Source organism: Vigna unguiculata, chromosome 3 (genome assembly GCF_037176805.1).
Source record: "Vigna unguiculata cultivar grain cowpea cultivar isolate G323 ecotype 2 chromosome 3, ASM3717680v1, whole genome shotgun sequence".
Lineage (NCBI taxonomy): Eukaryota > Viridiplantae > Streptophyta > Magnoliopsida > Fabales > Fabaceae > Vigna > Vigna unguiculata.
This window is the reverse complement of record NC_140794.1, coordinates 14,854,101-14,873,356: the sequence shown is the minus strand read 5'-3', so window position 1 is coordinate 14,873,356 and position 19,256 is coordinate 14,854,101. Positions and strand designations below refer to the sequence as shown.

The window sequence follows — 19,256 nt, the reverse complement described above, 5'->3', positions numbered from 1 at the left end:
ATTCTATTAGTCTTGAATCAAAGAGTTGTGAATATGAGTTCTTAAGCCCACCATGGAATAATGAATTTGGAATCATTATGTAGAAATTATTAGGCTTTTTCTGGGGACAAACAAAGACCTAAAGTTGGGGGTATGTTGATAAATGTCTAGTTTTCTTGATATTGCATATGCTTTTGACACTTATCATGTATACATTTGAAATAATTCTTGGTAAAACTTGCCCATTTTACTTTAAATAACAAAATGAGAAGTAAAGAAGTAAGAAAATAAGAAAACTAGTGTGTTTGTAATATTTTTGCAGATATTTTCAAGGAAATTAGGCATACGACGTTGAGTTCCAAAACTAATGTTGAGCACCGAAAGACGATTTAATAAAGATTCAAATATAAGTCTACAACTGAGCAATGGTATTAGCATTAAGCCTCATAAGAGAAACCTTCACTAGAAAGAAATCTCAAACATAAGAATTGACAACTAAGCTTCAGAGGAAACCCTCCAACGAAGGAAACTCCACTACTGACCATCATACCAGAGGCTCAAGCTTGTAGAAACCTCACCTTGGAAGGAAACATCAAGAGTTGACCAATACTTTTTGCGCTAGAGTTACGCCTTAAATTATATAAAATCAGAGCCTTGCTCTGTTATTTCTATGTTGATTTTCTAATTCAGTTCTAGGATAGTTTATACACTTTTTGTAATAAAGTTTATGAGAAACAACAACTCCATATGCTTCGAATAATTATTATGAGCAGTTATTTAGATGTTATGTAACTTCTCTAGCTCTTTGCCCTGTTATTTATTCAAATATATGTTATGTTCTTGCTTTATGTGTTGGTTATTTGGTTCATGCTTATTGTTTTAATGATCACTTATCTTATTTCATCAACTTAAATTGAGTGGAAATTAGTTCAAGTTTAGATTAGAATCCAATCTTCTAATGTTGCTAGATGTTAAGAATAGATCTATCTGCTTTAGCTAAATATAGAATCTTCTTAATGCAAGGATTCATTCAATGAAGAGGTTAAAGAAATCACACTAAGTTTGATAACCTTAGATTCTATATGCCAGTAATGGATTTAGGATTACAATAAAGAAAACTTTAAGGAACACTAAGCAATGAACAAAACTTATAAGCGAGTAGATAATAATGCAGTGGAAAAAGAGTGCAGTAGAAGATTAGCCAAGTTCAATCCCAATGTTGTTATCAGCATCAATCAATTTAATCATTAAGCAAAGTTATGTCTTCAAATATTCCAAATCTTACCTCTATTTTATTGCAAATTCAAATAAATCATAAAGTATTGTTTTATTCAAATCAAATTCCGGTGAATACGACCTTGTTGTGATATAATTGAAATAAAGCACTTTCCGGAAAGATTAGATCCATATTAGACCATCGACAACACTACATTTCCAATACTTTTCAAACATTATGATTGCATAGAAAACATATTGTGAGTGTGTGTAAGAAATTGAATCAGATAATTTTGCAAGATCCACAACATCAACAATACTTCAATTGTGGAAAGATGTTGCCAGAGGGAGTGGTCGATATTATGGCCCTGGTGACTTGGGTACCAACAATTAACATGGCGTGATATCCCTCACTCAACCTTCCTTATTAGCTCGCATAGTTCAACAAAAAGATGAACATGCACGTCAGACTAGAAGGCTTCTACAACAGGCAAGACAAGCCATTCTGAAAGTTGAAGCAAATGCAGAAGAGTTGGTTAACACAAAAACAAAATTGTACCACGATGCACAATGAAATGAAGTCAAGGCAACAATAATTAGCCTCGGTGTTGGAAAGATATGCTGTAGACACTTGCACTTGCACTAGTTAAGTACATCCTCATTATGATGAAGACTTGGATGATCAACCCATTGCGTGAACTTGACTTCTTGATATAGCCTCTTGATCAATTTGATTTGTTCAATTGTGATTTCAAGCTTCACATTTTTATATATCTTGATCAATACCATGTCAACCCAAATCTTACATTTACCTTTTCTTTTTTTGTCATGGAACTATCTTTCTATCCATGTACATAACAATCAAAATGTGCAATTCTTATACAATTATAATCCTTGCTGCTTGTGCATTAGGTTTAATAATTTCACCGTATTAATAATGTGTAACAGTGAGAATGAGAACCGTACTTTGTGTCAATAATATGAATTATGAGATTCTTGTAAGCATGCAATGGCCAAAGCGTTTTTGAATCTATAATTGCTGATAGTCATTTAGTCTCGTGTTTGTTTTATCATTACTCTTGTAAAGGAAGGTGACAGGGAAACGACGAAGACAAAGTTAAAAGAAACTTCACGCCAAAACTTGTCGTAGATTTTCATATATGTTTGAAAGGGAGTTCAAAAAGATGAGAAAAAGATTTAATGAATTGAAAATAATATGTAGAATAATCTCTTGTTCACACGTTACTAGAAACAAAAACAGTTTCATCTGCATCTGCATCTCTCTTTTCAGTAGTACATCAATAAAAAACAAACAAATGAATCCAAAGTGTAATCACATCATACAGCTCATGATCACGATCATTTTTATCCGATAAAAGCCTAAGAACAGTTTCATAACATGACAGGACCACCTATTTTCATTGTAATAATTACAATGACCCACACGGTTGTGTAGTGAGGACCATGTGTGATTTTCAACCCGACAACTTGTTCAAACAAAATAAATTCACATCCACAAGATGTAGATATTGAAGGTACATTCATTGAATGAATGAATATAACATCCCATCATGCAAAATTATTCTACCCATTCACAACACTTTGTACGCGCAAAATATATATATAGAGAAAGCATGTCTCATACAGAAATTTCTTTGAAAAAATCTACCCCAACCTGTTAACTGTTTTCTTTCTTAACCTTCCAGAAGTACCACATAACTCAAAAGTCTGAACTAAAAATGAATGTTATAACAATCATAAATATCAACACAAACCAAACAAAATGTAGGAAATTAATCCCTTTCCAAAAGAATGATTCCTTTCCAAACAGAAACGACAGGGGGAGTCAACTCTTGACTAATTGTATCAGACTTTTTGTATAGAACCAATTATAAAGCATAACAAAAATGTAAAAGAAAATAAACTCATATCTAACTTACTATCATCCAATTGTGGATGCGTTTGATTGAGTTTTTCCTTTTAGAAAATAAAATCACTTTTTTCGAGAGAAAAAGAAAAAGTATTTTATTATATTTGTTAAAAGCTTGTTTAAACCTTTAAAAAAAAATCTGAAGCAAAAAATATACGTTGAAAACAACTTATTTCAATAAACAACAAATAACTTACTAAAATTAGCTTGTATAAAAACTATTTTTAACAATACGAATGACACTTAACATACAAATTAACTTTTTTTATATAACTATAAGCAAAGGCAATTTCTATGTTTATAAAAACTAACTATTAATAATCACTAAAAAAAACACTTTAGCGACAACATAGTTGAATTACTAAGACCCTTTTCAATGGCTTTTTAGTTTCATAGGAAGATACGAACAAAGTTGAACTAATTCTTCAGTTTAAGAAGTACACAACATTTGACTCGTGAATACGAAGGCTACAGATAAAACTTCACCGTTAGAGGAAAGACAAAGAACGACTTAGTTAATAAGTGCTATTAAACGTTCACACAAAGTCACTGCGATTTTCAGTTTGGGTTCGTTTTACAATAGAAAATGTCAGTTGTTGAGTTACAGGGTATATAGAAAATTTGGACGAAAAAACACCCTATTTGTTTCATTGAATATACTTTTTTTACGATAAAAAGCATCATTTAAAAAATAGATTTGAGTATTGGAAGTTATAAATTACAATCAGAATCGAATCCTACTTTAGCATTTTCATCTTTATGTATAGAAAAAATGATTTCCTTATGATTCACTTTTTCATTATATTTACAAAACATTAAACTTGGTGTTGGATACATATACTCAACGTATACAAAAAATAGTTAATGATTAACAAATTTGTAACAAAACAATAAAAAAGCATTACATTTAAACACATGCACTGCTATATAAGGTTCACTTAATCATTGGCTTGAAATACCTTCATAACAAACAGATTTAAAACACAGACCAGATGAAAAGAAATCCAAGTACATCACATTCCAACACTCATGGTGTTTTTCAGAGCATAAAAGTTTCAAGAGATATGAGTTGTTGAAAAAAGAGGAACGTCATAACAAGAGAAACAAATATCCATCTGGGGAAGGGCCTAGGTTATTACAATCCACAGAAAAACATAACACAAACAAACACCAAACGTAAAGTAGGAAAATAGAAATTGCAGATCATTGGCTTGCAGTACCAATGTGGCCCTCTTGAAACTTCTCTCCCAGCACTGCTTAAAACCAAACAAAACCAGAAAACGTAGACAAGGAAGAGTCAGATTTGTAGTAATGGAAGTCAGAAGCAAGAAAGTTATAAACATGTGGTAAAATTTTGTAAATTCTAATCTTTTTTTTTTTTTCAGCAATGTAAAAGCTAATATAACTAACTACGATGGGATTTGTGAGGGACTCAAATCAGAAGGTAAAATTACAAGGAAAATATATTTTGACAAATTTTAACAAACAAGTATTTAAAATAAAACAAATTCTAAAAATTTATTATTTTATTTTTATAACTTTCAAAAAAAATTATTTTATTTAATAACTTTGTTAATTTAATCAACAAAATATTTATTAAAAAATCATTTTTAAAATTACAATACATTTTTTTTTTTACATTACACTGTTGTAATGTTGACTATTATCTGAAAGCGTGAGACACCATAAATATCTATTGTTCATAATAATAATATATATATATTATAGACATCAACCTCATGGATTATACAGCATATATATCAAAACTTTTGGTACTCCTTTCCCCTTCTAGTTGAGAGTTCGTGATAATATTATAAAAAAAAAGGTTAAATCATAATGTAATAATATTATAAACAAAATATTCATGTAAGCGTGCCATTTCACCAATTTCAATTTAACATAAAACAAAAGTCGACCTTTATTTTCAAATTTAAAATATTGGAGAATTAGTTTATAAAAAAAAATTCAGTGAAAATTTGTGAAATTGAAAAAAACAACAAATTTAAAAGTATAGTGAAGCCTAACATTAACTTTGGGATAACAAATTCCAGTCTCATTATGTAATTAGAGATATATCATCTTAGACATATAAATAATGAATTGATGCGATATAAATCTAAAACAATAATTAATTTTATATTTTAAAAACACAAATATTAACAACCTTTATTATAGCTGAAACTAAAACTAGAATCTACTTTTAAAAGGAAAGAGAAACAACATAGTTTACCTATACTTTTCGTGCACACACAGAATTTTATACATGTATCTTTTATAAGAGCTGGAAGTTGTTATGGTTTGTTTAAAATCAGCCTCAAATTTTGTGACAGGTTAATCATACTAACATAATCCAACTTTGCAGAAGTAAATTAAAAAATTACAGAAACCAACGAATATAGCGGTGCCCTCCACATTTGGAAACTCATTGCATGAAACTTATTTAAGATCTATTACTCTGAGCATGTCCTTGTAGATATAATAAACACAATAAAATAGTCTTTACCTCTATAACAGTAACAGAATTATAATTATGCACGACTTCACTCACAATTGCTAATTATGCAAAATAGTCTTCTCACTTCCACTTTAAAACAATTATATTTGCTAATTATTTCAATTTTACCTTTTTAATACAAATACCTGAAAATCTTAAAATAGCATGTGAAGTAAACGTAGATTGCGACTTTTTTTTACATCGAACCACTGTTTTCTATAAAAAAATGTCTGACGGCACGATGAAAGAGAATATTCAAAGGACAAAATAAAATAGTGCCTAATTAAATTTTCCTTTCTTAGTTAAAACTTCATACTTAGTATAACATGTTTTAATTGTATTTCATATTAACATTTCATTTAAATTTTTCTCATTTTTTTTTAATTTTCATAATTTTAGGTTTTACTAAAAATATTCATATTTCTTGCAATTTTTTTTAAAAAATTTTTTTTCGTAAAAAATACTTATAAATTTTATAATGAAAAAAAAATTGTAGAAAATTACTACTATTTTTTTTTAAATGTTTTATAAAACATTCTTCACAACAAATTTTATAAAAAATATTTACAAATTTTATAATTTTGTAGGAAATAATTACTCACACAAAAATTACCTGCCAATTAAGATTCTTAGAAAAAATAACAAAAAAAAAAGTATTTTCTTACATATTTTAACAAATTTTATAAAAAATATCATATAATATAAAATTTTTTAGTAATGATAATGGTAATAAAACGGAATTCATACTGACCCAGTCTTCCTCCCATCCCCAAAATTGGGTCAAACAAGCACAAAAAATAAGGGAACCAATCATCATTGTAGGTTAGACCAAGAGTAAAAGCTTGAGTATTTTTATTTTAATTTTTTTAATAATTTCTCTTATCATTGAAAATCAGACATGAATCCCAGAAAACTTAATATACAAAAGTTTAAAAATTCATGATCATATAAACATTGAGTCGTAAAACACTAAGGGAGTGCTTCTTTATGCACTGTGATCATAGGTTACCTTAGTTTCAACCGATACGAATATCGCAATCTTTGAAATTCTGATATCCAGTTCCAAGGTTGGTGAAGGATCCACAAGTAGTGCAATAGATCTTACTGCTTGTAGTCTTTGTTACAGAAGAGGATGTGGTCTCTGATTCCACTTTTACACCGTTTACCACTGCATTCTTGAACTTTTGACCAGCTCCACCGTGGTAAACCACTTTATCAGACCCATTTCTTCTTAGAACACATGAACATGACTCACTTTTAATCTTTGCATCTTCGAAATTTTGTTGCCCAGATCCGTAGTTCTTGAACGAAGCTGCTCTCGAAGGAGCGTTTCCCTTGGACTTGGGGTTAGGGTTTATAGCTTTTCCCATGGCTGTGGGATTAGTAACGTTGATGATCTTTGCTATCTCTCTCACTCTCCCTCACTGAAAGACGAGAATTAAGAAGACTCCAAAATTAAATGAAAATTCTTTACGACTAGTCAATTTATACAATTTCTTTTTTCTCTAGCGTTTAGAAACAATGACAGAAGGTTTCACCCCTTTCCAAATTTGAGAAACAACAAAGAAATGTTAGTTTGAGGTGCAGCGTTGGGGTAAATACATAAATACATATGAATGTCTAGATACATAACAGTGGATAAAAATACATATGAATGTATAGATACATAAATACGGTGTAAGTTATTAATATGCCAACCTCTTTAATCATCTTTTGCTCGTAACTAACGAGTTCTGCGAAAATAAAACAATTCTTCTCCTTTATCCATTTTATTTGTGAAACTGATTTTATAAAAGACAAAAAAAATTTAACTAATCTAATTAATGAATGAATAATCCATGAATTGCAGTGTGTATGTATTAGTTTGTGTAAAAAAAAAAAAAATGAAAGTATATATGTTTTAGTCAAAAACTGTAAAGTGACTTCTAGTTAAAAGCATTCCAATGACTGTATATATAAAAGGAACTTCTTTTCCACGCTATATAATGACTTCTATAAATAAACTCTTAAAATCAACTTTCTTAATTATTTTTTGGGATAAGGCTTTGCAGAACAATAAATTGGTCACAGGGTTAATATTTCTCTATCTCTTATGTTATCTCATGTCTCATTACATATAATATTTCGTTACACCATAACAAGAAAAAATGTTTATTAGTAACCAATTATAGTGACCATTAATTATTATAATGATTAATTTAACTATCAATTTAAAAATAAAAAATTATTAATTACTAAAATAGTTATTATTATAGTGATTATTTGGACTTACAAGATAGCAAGTAGAATAATATGTTAAGCAGTCCTGGAGTACATTACAGCTCCGTACAGTAACCAAGGCACACCACGATGCCAAAATAAAACATAGAGAAATAACGACAAAGTTTTCAAAAAAAGAAGCCCAAAGGCTAGACAATACAAGAGCCATTGCCCTAAAAGAAAGCCCAATCAGCACAAGAAGTCCAGCCCAAGAAGACTATGCAGCAAAGGGTAAGCTAGAGCCAAAAAGATTTTCATCATGCAATCAGGTATACTTTCACAGTCCAATATACATACAACACCCAAACATGTTATGACTTTCAAATCAATACACTAAGACTCGACTTGACTCATCCGAATATGTATAACCTGGTCGGATTCAGCGGATGCTTGCACTTGTGGTGGATACCTTTGCTCACCCCCGAGCTATGTGTTACAAGTGTTACAATGAATCAATTCTCTCACACATAAGGTTAGCCCTTAATGAGTTTCAAGCCTCCTGCTACTCTCACCACAAGAGTCAATCCGCTCTAAGTGAGACTAACTGACTGCTTAGAGTGTCAGGATGCAACCTTACCTTGAATCCTTACCAGACTATATAGATGGGGCACCACCATGGACACCCACTAACAGGGGCCATGGAATTACGTCCCGACCACTGAAACACGACCTTGAAATCTCACCTAGAGATTCCAAGGAATTACGCACTGACACAGACCAATCATACTCAATCAATAAAGAAAGATTTATCATGCACATAACTCTCATGCAAACCTTTATAACCAAATCCTCATTCATATTCGATGTTGAATCCATTCCAACTCATCATTCCCAATCCATGAATATAGGATTTCACCTCATACCAATACCATGCCATTTTTATACCAACCATTTCATTGAAATCACATGCCAAGATTTATCCAAGCTCATCATTCACAACTCATATACCCTCTTACTCATGCATCTTCACTCATCTCATGCTTTAACATAGCAATCCAACTTAACATCACATTATGCAAACGATTTAGGAATTTTAGAAATAAAACTGCAACTTGTGTAAAGCTCAGAAAATTTTTGTATTTATATTCAAATTAAATATGATTGAATCAAGAACCAAATGAAACAAGAACCAACTTAATTGAATAACCATAAAGAAAGTTGTAAACCAAACAAGCAACAAGGTCAATGTTGTTAACAACTAAACTACAGTGATCTTGCGATAAAAATTGCTCTCACTACATAGCTTTGATTCAAGATTTGACCGGTCAAAGTCAAAAACTATGTGTTAAGGATCATCTGTTAAAATATCAGCACGATCCAACGGTTAACAAAGTAGTAACGTTTATTTTACGAAAAGTGTGTAGTGTTGTCAACAACCAAACTACAGTGACCTTGCGATAAAAACTGCTCTCACTACAGAGCTCTGATTAAAGATCCGACCGATCAAAGTCAATAATTTTGTGTTAAGCATCAGTTGTTAAAATTTCAGCTGGATCCAACGGTTAACGCAGTAGGAATCTTCATTTTACGAAAAGTGTGCAATGCAGAAAAAGAGTAGCGCCACATCAATCAAACATACTCGCACACCATACATTTTTATTCGACAAACAACCTCATTCAAGCATCACGTCCATACAAACAGACCAAAAATCGGCAAAATAACTTTAAATACATAAACCCTAGCTTCCCTTACCTGGAAAATGCTAAGCGGACTAGCACCTAAAGCGGAAGCAATCAACGGAACTGAAAACAGTGAGGGGTGAATGAAAATGAGCTATGACAGAGACTAGCATGGAACTAAAGATTGAAGAAAAGAAGAGAACATAGAGAGCTCAACTTACTTGGAGTGAATCGTTCAACGGAGAGGAAAAATAGAGAAGCTCACTCAAACCCTAGCAGAGCTTCTGTTAGAAGGGAAAGAGGGTAAGAGCATTGTCTTTGCAAAGTGTGGCAGAATGAGAGGGGTTAGGCTGCCTTAGGGGCTTTGGACACCCTATGGATCAGCCCTAGGCCCAACTAGTTTAGGACAGTCCCTCTTACAATAAGGAGGAGAACAAGGTGGGTCTTACATTCACCAAAGAAACTTTCCATTTTGTTCTTCTTGAAAAACAATAGAAAGTGATTGCAGAATATATAATTTAGAAACTTTTCAATTTTTTAAAGTCATTTATAACTTTTATGTTATTTACAGATCATCTTTTTTTCTCAAAGAAATTATTTTTTGAATCATACAATTCAAAAAAATAATAATACATTCCAAGTTATTAAAAAATAAAAAATAACATTCAAACTATATATGTAAGGTATAAACTAAAAATAGTTAAGATCTAGAAGTCTTTTTCTAAAACAAAAATTGCTTCCGGATTATATAATCTTAAAAACAATTTTTTACCTTTGGATTCTATAATCTGAAAAGGAAAAAATTATAATTTTTTTAATATGGAGGTGCAGGTAAAAATATATGGAAATGCAGGAAGAAGCTGCCAAATAATCACCATACTCTTTGTCTTTTATTCACTAATTGTCTATTAATTTGGTTAAATATCACTTCCAATAATTTATTTATAAAATATAGCTTAGCATAATTTTTTTTTTATAAGAGTAGAATTTTAACAATTAAATTTAGTGGTTATAAAAAAATACTTCCCATCTAGTCATTAAAATAGTCATTTTTAAGGCATTTAGGATAAATAATTATTTTCTCACAAGAAATACAGGTATAATAAAGTTTTAGTGATAGTTACTTCGGGCACTCCACATTAATTATTAAAGTATTAATAAAAATTATTTTAAATACATTTCAAATTTGATTTTATAAAAATTAATTAAAACGACTTTCTAATTTGATTATTAGTTTATTAATTAAAGAGTAAATATATCAAAAATTTTACTTATAAAAATTTTCTATAAATAACAATATATAACTACTTTTATATTTCACACAAAAATACGCAGAATAGAGAACCGCTTTTATTGAACTAACAATAAATCAAATGTTAGTATTTTTAGTTTTACAATAAAATTATTTGATTTTTCTTAAAACAATTGAAAAAAATATTCTTTAAATAATAAATAATTATTGCAATTTATTTTAAAAAATTTAAGGAAATAGATAAATAATCTTTAAATTTAATTAAGTTTTTCATATTTAATTAAAAGTAATTGTTTTATCATTGATATCATAAAGTTAATTATGCAAAAGACCTATAAAATATTTAAGAGTAAGAATAATTTTTTTTAGGAGGAACTTGGTTACTTTTATTATTAAAATGTTTGATCAATAAAACGAAAATTACCTAATTGAGTTTTATATTATAAAAAACTATCATCTTTCTAAAAAGTATCATTTTTCCTTTAACTACATACTCTCTGAAACTCTGACCAATTTTTCTATATATGTTTGAAAATCAGAGTGTATTATAACATTGTGTTTGGATGATGCATTTCAACAATTCTAAAAAATCGAAATACATTACATTTGAAATTCTTACAATTGAATTTTCTTCATTTTTTAAGTAATATGTTTGGATAGAGTAATTGAAATACCTTACATTTCAATTTTTTGTTTGGATAAAATAATGGAATTTCTCTTATGAGATAAAATTTCATTTTAATAATATTTATTTTAATATATAAATTTTGAAATTAAATTTAACAAGTATAATTTTCAACTTAAAAATATTTAAATTTGGTCAAATTAAGGTCTTCGACTCAGCCCGACCCGCCTACATCATCGAGCTCGTCTAGTTCGTCAGGCTAGTCCGGCTTGACTTGTTAAGGTCATCGGGCCAGTCAACCCGTTAGGATCATTGGGCTGGTCGAGCCCGTTAGGATCATCGGACAGATCAGGCCTGTTTGAATCGTTGAGCTAATTAGGCACATATGAGTCGTCGGGTCAGTCAAGCCCATTTGGGTTGTTGGGCCGGTCGGACTCGTTAAGGTCATCGACCCAGCATGACATGTATGTGTCATTGGGCCCCTTAACCCATATGGGTCATCGGGCCCGTCCGACCCGTCTTAGTTATCTAGCCCATCGACCTGTCTTGGTTGTCGGGCTCGCCCGACCCATCTAGGTTGTCGGGCCTGCCTGACCCGTCTGGGTCATCGGGTTTGTCTAACCCCTTTGAGTTGTCGGGCCCATCCAGCTCATGTGGGTCAAGCTCGCTCGACCCGTCTTGATCATTGGGCACGTTTGGGTCATCTGACCTGTTTGGGTCGTCCGACTTGGTTTAATAATCAATCCTACCTAACCCGCCTTGATCGTCGGCCCACCTAACCCGTCATTATTGTCGGGCCTGTTTTGATCGTTAGGCTGACTTGGTCCGTGTATGTTGTCAGGCTGGCACGACTCGTCTTAGTCATCTGGGTCGTCTGAGCCAAATTGACACCTCTAATCTTGAACAATGAGGAATTTCACAAATTGCGGAATTTCAATTTTCTTCCTTTTTGAGTGAATTTCAAATTCTACTATTTTAGTGATTTGAAATACCTTCTTAAAATTACTCAATTTCAATTCCCTTCTAATTTCTTAATCCAAACAAGTCATTTTACTTAGAAGAAATTAAAATTCTCCAAATAAATAAATTACCCTCTTAAATTGCCTCATCCAAACACACCTTAAGAGTCTGAACATATAGTACTATAATTTTGGTCGATAAAATTTCATTTTGAGTAAATTCATTTTTAACCCTTCTCTTAATCAATTTTTAGTAGTTTTTAATACAAGCACCTAGGAGGCGTTGCATGTGGCTTAGAAGGCTCAAAATGAATTTTTGTTTGACCGAAATTGTTAGGGTGTGTTCGGATAATCAATTTGAGTTTTTATGTTCAAGTCTAGAGTATCTTGCAAGGTTCAGAGTCCTTGGAACTTTTTGAGTGAGAGAACATAAAATATCGGTAAGGGGAGCTAGCTTTCTGGTTGCTTTGTTTTATTATATGCTTATTTGATATGTGAAATATATATATAAATAAATAAATAAATATATATATATATATATATATATATATATATATATATGTGTGTGATGATTCATTATGTGTAATAATGTTGGCTATTGTGTTAAATATCGGTTGATGTGATTAGTTGAATGATTAAAAGTGATTGAAAAATAATTTAAGGATAGATATATTAAGTTGGGATAATTGGCTCTTGGTAACCTATTTTTAAACTGAAATGTACCTATTGAGGCTTGAAAAACGATAAAAAAAAAAAACATGTTGGGGCCAATTGATCAAGCTGTATTTATCAAGGTTATGAAATTATACATGCTCATTCAACAAGTCATGCAACCACCGAGTGAAAGTGAAAAATTGAAATTCAAGAGAGCTTAAGATGCTTCACTTGTTGGGAAAATCATAACAAATTGAAATTCCAGAGAGCTTAGGATGTTTCACTTGTTGGAAAAGCCATAACTCCCTGAGCAAGTATAGTAAAAGTGGCTCTCAAGGGTTTCAGTCACAAGGCAAGTGGTATTATTGTTGAGCGAAAATATTTTATGAAAATCCAAAGAGCTCAGATTCCTTAGATTGTTGAGCGAGGTTGACTTTACTTGACAAATTTCTTGGACTTTTGCTCTTGGACTTGGTTGTTAAGCTAGTCAATCAATTTGAGAAAACTCATAAAGCTTAAGGATAATTAACTACGATATTTTTTACTTTAGGCAATAGAAAAATTATCCAGGGTTTAAAATCGTGGTCTAAATATGGGATAAGGCAGTGATTTTGTAGTGTGCGTTTGGTTAAAATATTTATGTCTTGCTTTTGTATTTATTCTTTTAAAAATTATTGCCTATTTATATAAGGAAACATGTAATAAAGTGTGGAAAAGTAAAGACAACGATTTATTAAGCGGTACCAATCATAAAATATGATAAACACAAAATTTTCGCTGAAACAAAAAAGTGACGCTCCTAGTAAAGACAACGATTTATTAAGCGGGACCAATCATAAAATATGATAAACACAACATTTTGACTGAAACAAAAAGTTAAGCTCCCACTAAAAGAGCTTAGGTATGGATTCTTTGTTCACTCCAAAAAATCATTAAGTCATTCTTATATTGTTTCAGTGTGATCCAACGAAGAACGAAGTAGGAGTCGTAATTTTTGTAAGGCTGCTTGTAAACGGAAATATGGTGGCGCCCAATAATGCCTTCTTCTTCGTCGATTCATTCTAACACCCTTTCTAATTTGTTTCTTATCCATGTTTCGAAGCTTGGGTCAAAACAAAATTAAACTCTTAATGTGTATCTACAACCTAATAGTACGGTACAAAAAAAAAATGATCAGCGAAGATACTTACCCAACAACCAAAAATACTTCTCTTCTCTATCAGCGTTGCACTGCAAAGTTCCGTTTTGGAGAAGAAAAATTATAAGTTGCACGTCCCACATAGACCACACATCAATCTTCACTCTTTTTCCTCCCCAAAAGTTTTCTGAATTCCCCTAATAAGCTACACATGAAACCCTTAAAATAATGTTTCCAGATTCATACACTAATTCATAATAATTGCTCAATAATCTGAATTAAATTAAAATAATATCTCTTCAAGTCTTTGTTTATTGTCCACATATACACTGCACTTAGCCCACACTTTGACTAGATTCATTAGCTCACCATATTTGACCGAGTTGACCACTCCTAATTTAAATTTCAATTTTTCAAGGTATTTCTCAACTTGGTCTGCTCCAGTGCACGTTCATGCTCCTACCGGCTTAAAAATCTAATCTTAAAAAAAAAATAGTTTAATAAGCATAGTTCATATATAAAATCTGTGTTTTAATATTTTAATCATATTTTTAAATTTTTTTAATTTAAATTAGAATATAGCGGATATAGTATCTACAGATAAAGATACTATAATATCTATACATATTTCGTTAACATGCGGATATAAAAAATATACATACTTATTATTCGTAGATATTTATTTATAATATTCATTTTCTACTCGTTATAGGTCGTTATAGGTTTTATATGTGGATACAGATTTTTTTTATACCCAATTAGTCCACATCAAACTCGAGAGCAAGGTTGGTCCAAAGAGGATGCAATTGGTAACAGACGAGAACCATCAAGAAAATGTCAAAGCGAAATGATTAACAAATTTGTAACAAAACAAACAATAAAAGGTATTACTTTGATATTAGAGAACATGGGTGGTTAAGCCATTACATTTTAAACACATGCACTACTATAAGGTTCACTTAATCATTGGCTTGAAATATATCTTCATCACAAACAGCACTATATTTAAAAGACAGACCAGAGATAAAAGGAAATCCAAGTACATCACATTCCAACACTCATGGTGTTATTTAGAGCATAAAAGTTTTAGGAGATATGAGTTGTTGGAAGAAAGGGAAGGCATAATAAGAGACACAAATATCCATCTGGGGAAGGGTCTAGGTTATTAAACTCCATTGAAAAACTTAACACAAGTAGGAAAATACAAACAGCAGAACATCATTGGTTTGCAGTATCAATGTGGCCCTCTTCAAACTTCTCTCCCAGCACTGCATAAACCCAAACAAAACCAGAAAACGCAGACAAGAGTCAGATTTGTAGTAATGTAAGACAGAGGCATGAAAGATATAAGCATGTGTTAGGTTTTACAGAGGGGGTTTCACTGGGGAGAACAACACCAATGAGATCTGAGCCCAACCACATAAGACATTGACACCACTCTCAACCCAAAACCTTAAGGCAATGGGTTTATGGGTCTTGATTCTTATATAGTGCTCTACTTTCTCATTTCTGGTCAATGTGGGACTTAGACTCACACTTGGATTCCTAACAATCTCCCCCTCAAGGGTGAGTCCCTTCAACCACATTGATACACTCCCCCTCCAGCGGAAGCATCCCAACCACGAGTACTCCTTTTCTGCCCTTTTCTGTACCGCCGTTCTTTTTCTTAACGGGACACGCTTACCTGGAACCCTTATCTGGGACCCTTGCCAGGAAGACTTTCGATACTAGGACCATACTGGTACTGCACTCGTCTGAGCCGGCATTAACCATCGGCTCTGATACCACTTGTCAGGTTTTACAAGGAGGGGGTTTCACTAGGGAGAACAAACACCAATGAGACTTGAGCCTAACCACATAAGATATTGACACCACTCTCAACCCAAAACCTTAAGGCAATGGGTTTATGGGCCTTGATCCTTATATGGTGCTCTACTTTCTCAATTCTGGTCAATGTGGGACTTAGACTCACACTTGAATTCCTAACAATCTCCCCCTCAAGGGTGAGTCCCTTCAACCACATTGGTACACTCCCCCTCCAGCGGAAGCATTCCCAACCACGAGTACCCCTTCTCGTACCGCCGTTCATCTTAACGGGACACGCTTACCTGGAACTCTTTGCCAGGAAGACTTTCGATACAGGGACATGCACTCGTCTGAACCGATTTTAACCATCGGCTCTGATACCACTTGTTAGGATTATAAGGAGGGGTTTCACTGGGGAGAACAAACACCAATGAGACTTGAGCCTAACCACATAAGATATTGACACCACTCTCAACCCAAAACCTTAAGGCAATGGGTTTATGGGCCTTGATCCTTATATGGTGCTCTACTTTCTCAATTCTGGTCAATGTGGGACTTAGACTCACACTTGAATTCCTAACAGCATGTAACGTTTTCATGCAAAAAATGGTTCCAAATACAACACTCTCATACAATAGTTACGCTCAATCAAACTAAGTCATACCATATGGAGTTCACATATCAATGAATATTGTGCCGATAAACAATCATAAAAAATAAAACAAAGTCTCATAGCATCAAAACTGTGAGAAGCTACAAATATTTAGCTGCACAGGGGAATTCAAATTTGCATCACTTACACAGCTAAATAAAGTCTTAGCAAAATTTAGCAATGAACTTTCAAACTTATCCTTTTACCTTATTGTTGAGAGTTCGTGATATCTGAATGAGAACACTCCTAGTTTTGTTTACCATATTACAACAAAAAGGTGAGACACATTATTTAAAAACACAAAGTTAAATCATAATGTCATATTATTATCAAAAGAAAATATTCATGTCAGTGTGCACCATTTCACCCCTTTTGTTATCAATTTAACATAACACAACAGTTGACTTTTATTTTCAAATTTTAAATAGTAGAGAATTAGCTTATATAAAAAAAAAAAAAAATCTCAATGAAAACCTAACATTTTTTAAAAGTGTGTATAATTAAAACTAAAATTAATTTTGGGATAACAAATTCCAGTCTCATTCTATATTTAGACATATACCACCTGAGATGATCAAGTGACGTTAGACATAAATATTAAATAGTTAATGGATGTGATATAAACTAAAACAAGAGTTAATTTTATATTTTAAAAATGCAATAGTAAACAACTTTTATAAACACTAAAACTAAAACTAAAATTTACTTGCTTTTAAAAGGAATAAGCACACACAGAATTTATTACATCAATGTCTCCATTACAAGAGCTGGAAGTTGTGATGGTTTGTTTAATATCATCCTCAATTTCTGTGATAGGTTAATCATACTAATATAATCCAACTTTAAAAAAGGTAAATTAGAAAAAGAAACCAACAAAGATGCCGCTAAAGTGCCCTCCACAAACTCTATTGCATGAAACTTGCTCAATATCTATTACTCTGAGCATGTCCTTGTAGATATAATAAACACAATCAAATAGTCTTTACTTCTATTACAGTTCCAAGATTATAATTATGCACGACTTCACTTACATTTGCTAATTATGAAAATAGTCTTCTCACTTCCACTTTAAAACAATTATATTTGCTAACTATTTTAATTTTACTTTTTTAATACAAATACCTGAAAATTTAAAATAGCATATGAAGTAAAAGTAGATTGCGACTTCTTCTTTTTTTATCGAATCACTGTTTCTTATCAAAGAATATCTGACGGCCTTATGAATGAAAATATTCAATTAAGGCACAATAGTACAATATTAATGCCTAATTAAATTTTCGTTTCTTAGTTAAAACTTCATATTTAGTGTAACATGTTTTCGTTGTATTTCATATCAACATATCTTTTAAAATTTTCTAATTTTTTTTTTGTTTTCATTTTACATAATATTAGGTTTTTGCCTTTCATTATCCTAACAGCTATTGATAATGCTAATCAGACGTAATTCATGCTGACCCAGTCTTCCTCCCCATCCCCAAAGGTGGGTCAAATAACCTCAGAAAATAAAGGAACCAATCATCATGGTTGGCTATACCAAGAGTAAAAGCTTAAGATTTTTATTTTACTTTTTAAATAATTTCTCTTGTCGTTGAAAATCAGACATGAATCCCAGAAAACTTAATACAGATGTTTAAGAATCCATGATCATATATACACTCATAAAAATAAACCTTAGAGTCGGAAAACACTAAAGCAGTGCTTCTTACCTCACTGTGATCATGATTACCTTAGTTTCAACCGATACGAATCATGGAACCTTCGAAATTCTGAGATCCGGTTCCAAGGTTGTTAAAGGATTCACAAGTACTGCAATAGATCTCACTGCTTGTGGTCTTTGATCCAGAAGAGGATGTCGTCTCTGATTCCACTTTTACACCGTTTATCATTGAATTCTCGAACTTTTGGCCAGCTCCACCGTCGTAATCCACTTTACCAGACCCATTTCTTCTTAGAACACATGAACATGAATCACTTTTAATCTTTGAATCTTCGAAATTTTGTTGCCCTGCTCCGTAGTTCTTGAACGAAGGTTTTCTCGAAGGAGTGACACTTGAACAGGGAGCTTTCCCCTTGCCCTTAGGGTTTCTAGTTTTTTCCATGGCTATTGGATTAGAAACTTGATGATCTTTGCAACCTCACTCTCCCTCACTGATAGACAAGAGAATTAAGAAGACTCAAAGATTAAAAAAAAAAGAAACACTTTCAACTAATCAACTTTCATAATGGGAGATAGGTTATAATTTATTTTCTCTTGCGCTTTGAATGATTCCCCCGCTTGGGTTCTTTATTATTTAAAATTCTTAATTATAAGACGACTTTGACGAGCTTAAGAAAAACGATAACGACTTGTAAAGAGTTAAAAGCAAATAAAATGAGAAATCTTTCCTAAACTATGACACGTTTGAACTTAAATTAATCGGTAAAATTTATTTTTGTATGAAAAAATTATGTCATAGAAACAATGACAGAGAGTTTCATCCCTTTCCGAAACTAACATGAATATGCGTTGTTTAGCCCTATTTTGAGAAACAAGAAAGAAATTATAGTTGAGTTGCACCGTTGGGGTAAATTCTCCACAGTTGGAAACTTGAAGTATGTCTCGATAATAATGAATGAAAATACATCCTCATAGATACACTAACGGTGTGTTTATTCATTATACCGAGTTTGTAA

The 19,256-nt window shown here is 31.9% G+C and overlaps 2 long non-coding RNA genes across 3 annotated transcripts; both read right to left on the bottom strand.

The window, feature by feature from the left end:
* Positions 1-4,117: 4,117 nt before the first annotated feature.
* On the bottom strand, positions 4,118-7,215 carry LOC114177029 (uncharacterized). The gene is made up of 2 exons (XR_003603095.2): positions 6,628-7,215; positions 4,118-4,377 (listed from the first exon to the last, which is right to left on the bottom strand). It is a non-coding gene; the product is annotated as an uncharacterized LOC114177029 (long non-coding RNA).
* Positions 7,216-15,108: 7,893 nt separating this feature from the next.
* LOC114176730 (uncharacterized) lies at positions 15,109-18,961 on the bottom strand. Of its 2 annotated transcripts, none has more exons than XR_003603045.2 (2): positions 18,290-18,961; positions 15,109-15,393 (listed from the first exon to the last, which is right to left on the bottom strand). It is a non-coding gene; the product is annotated as an uncharacterized LOC114176730 (long non-coding RNA). The 2 variants fall into 2 exon arrangements; XR_003603044.2 differs by having other exon boundaries at positions 18,310-18,961.
* Between the last annotated feature and the right edge of the window lie 295 nt (positions 18,962-19,256).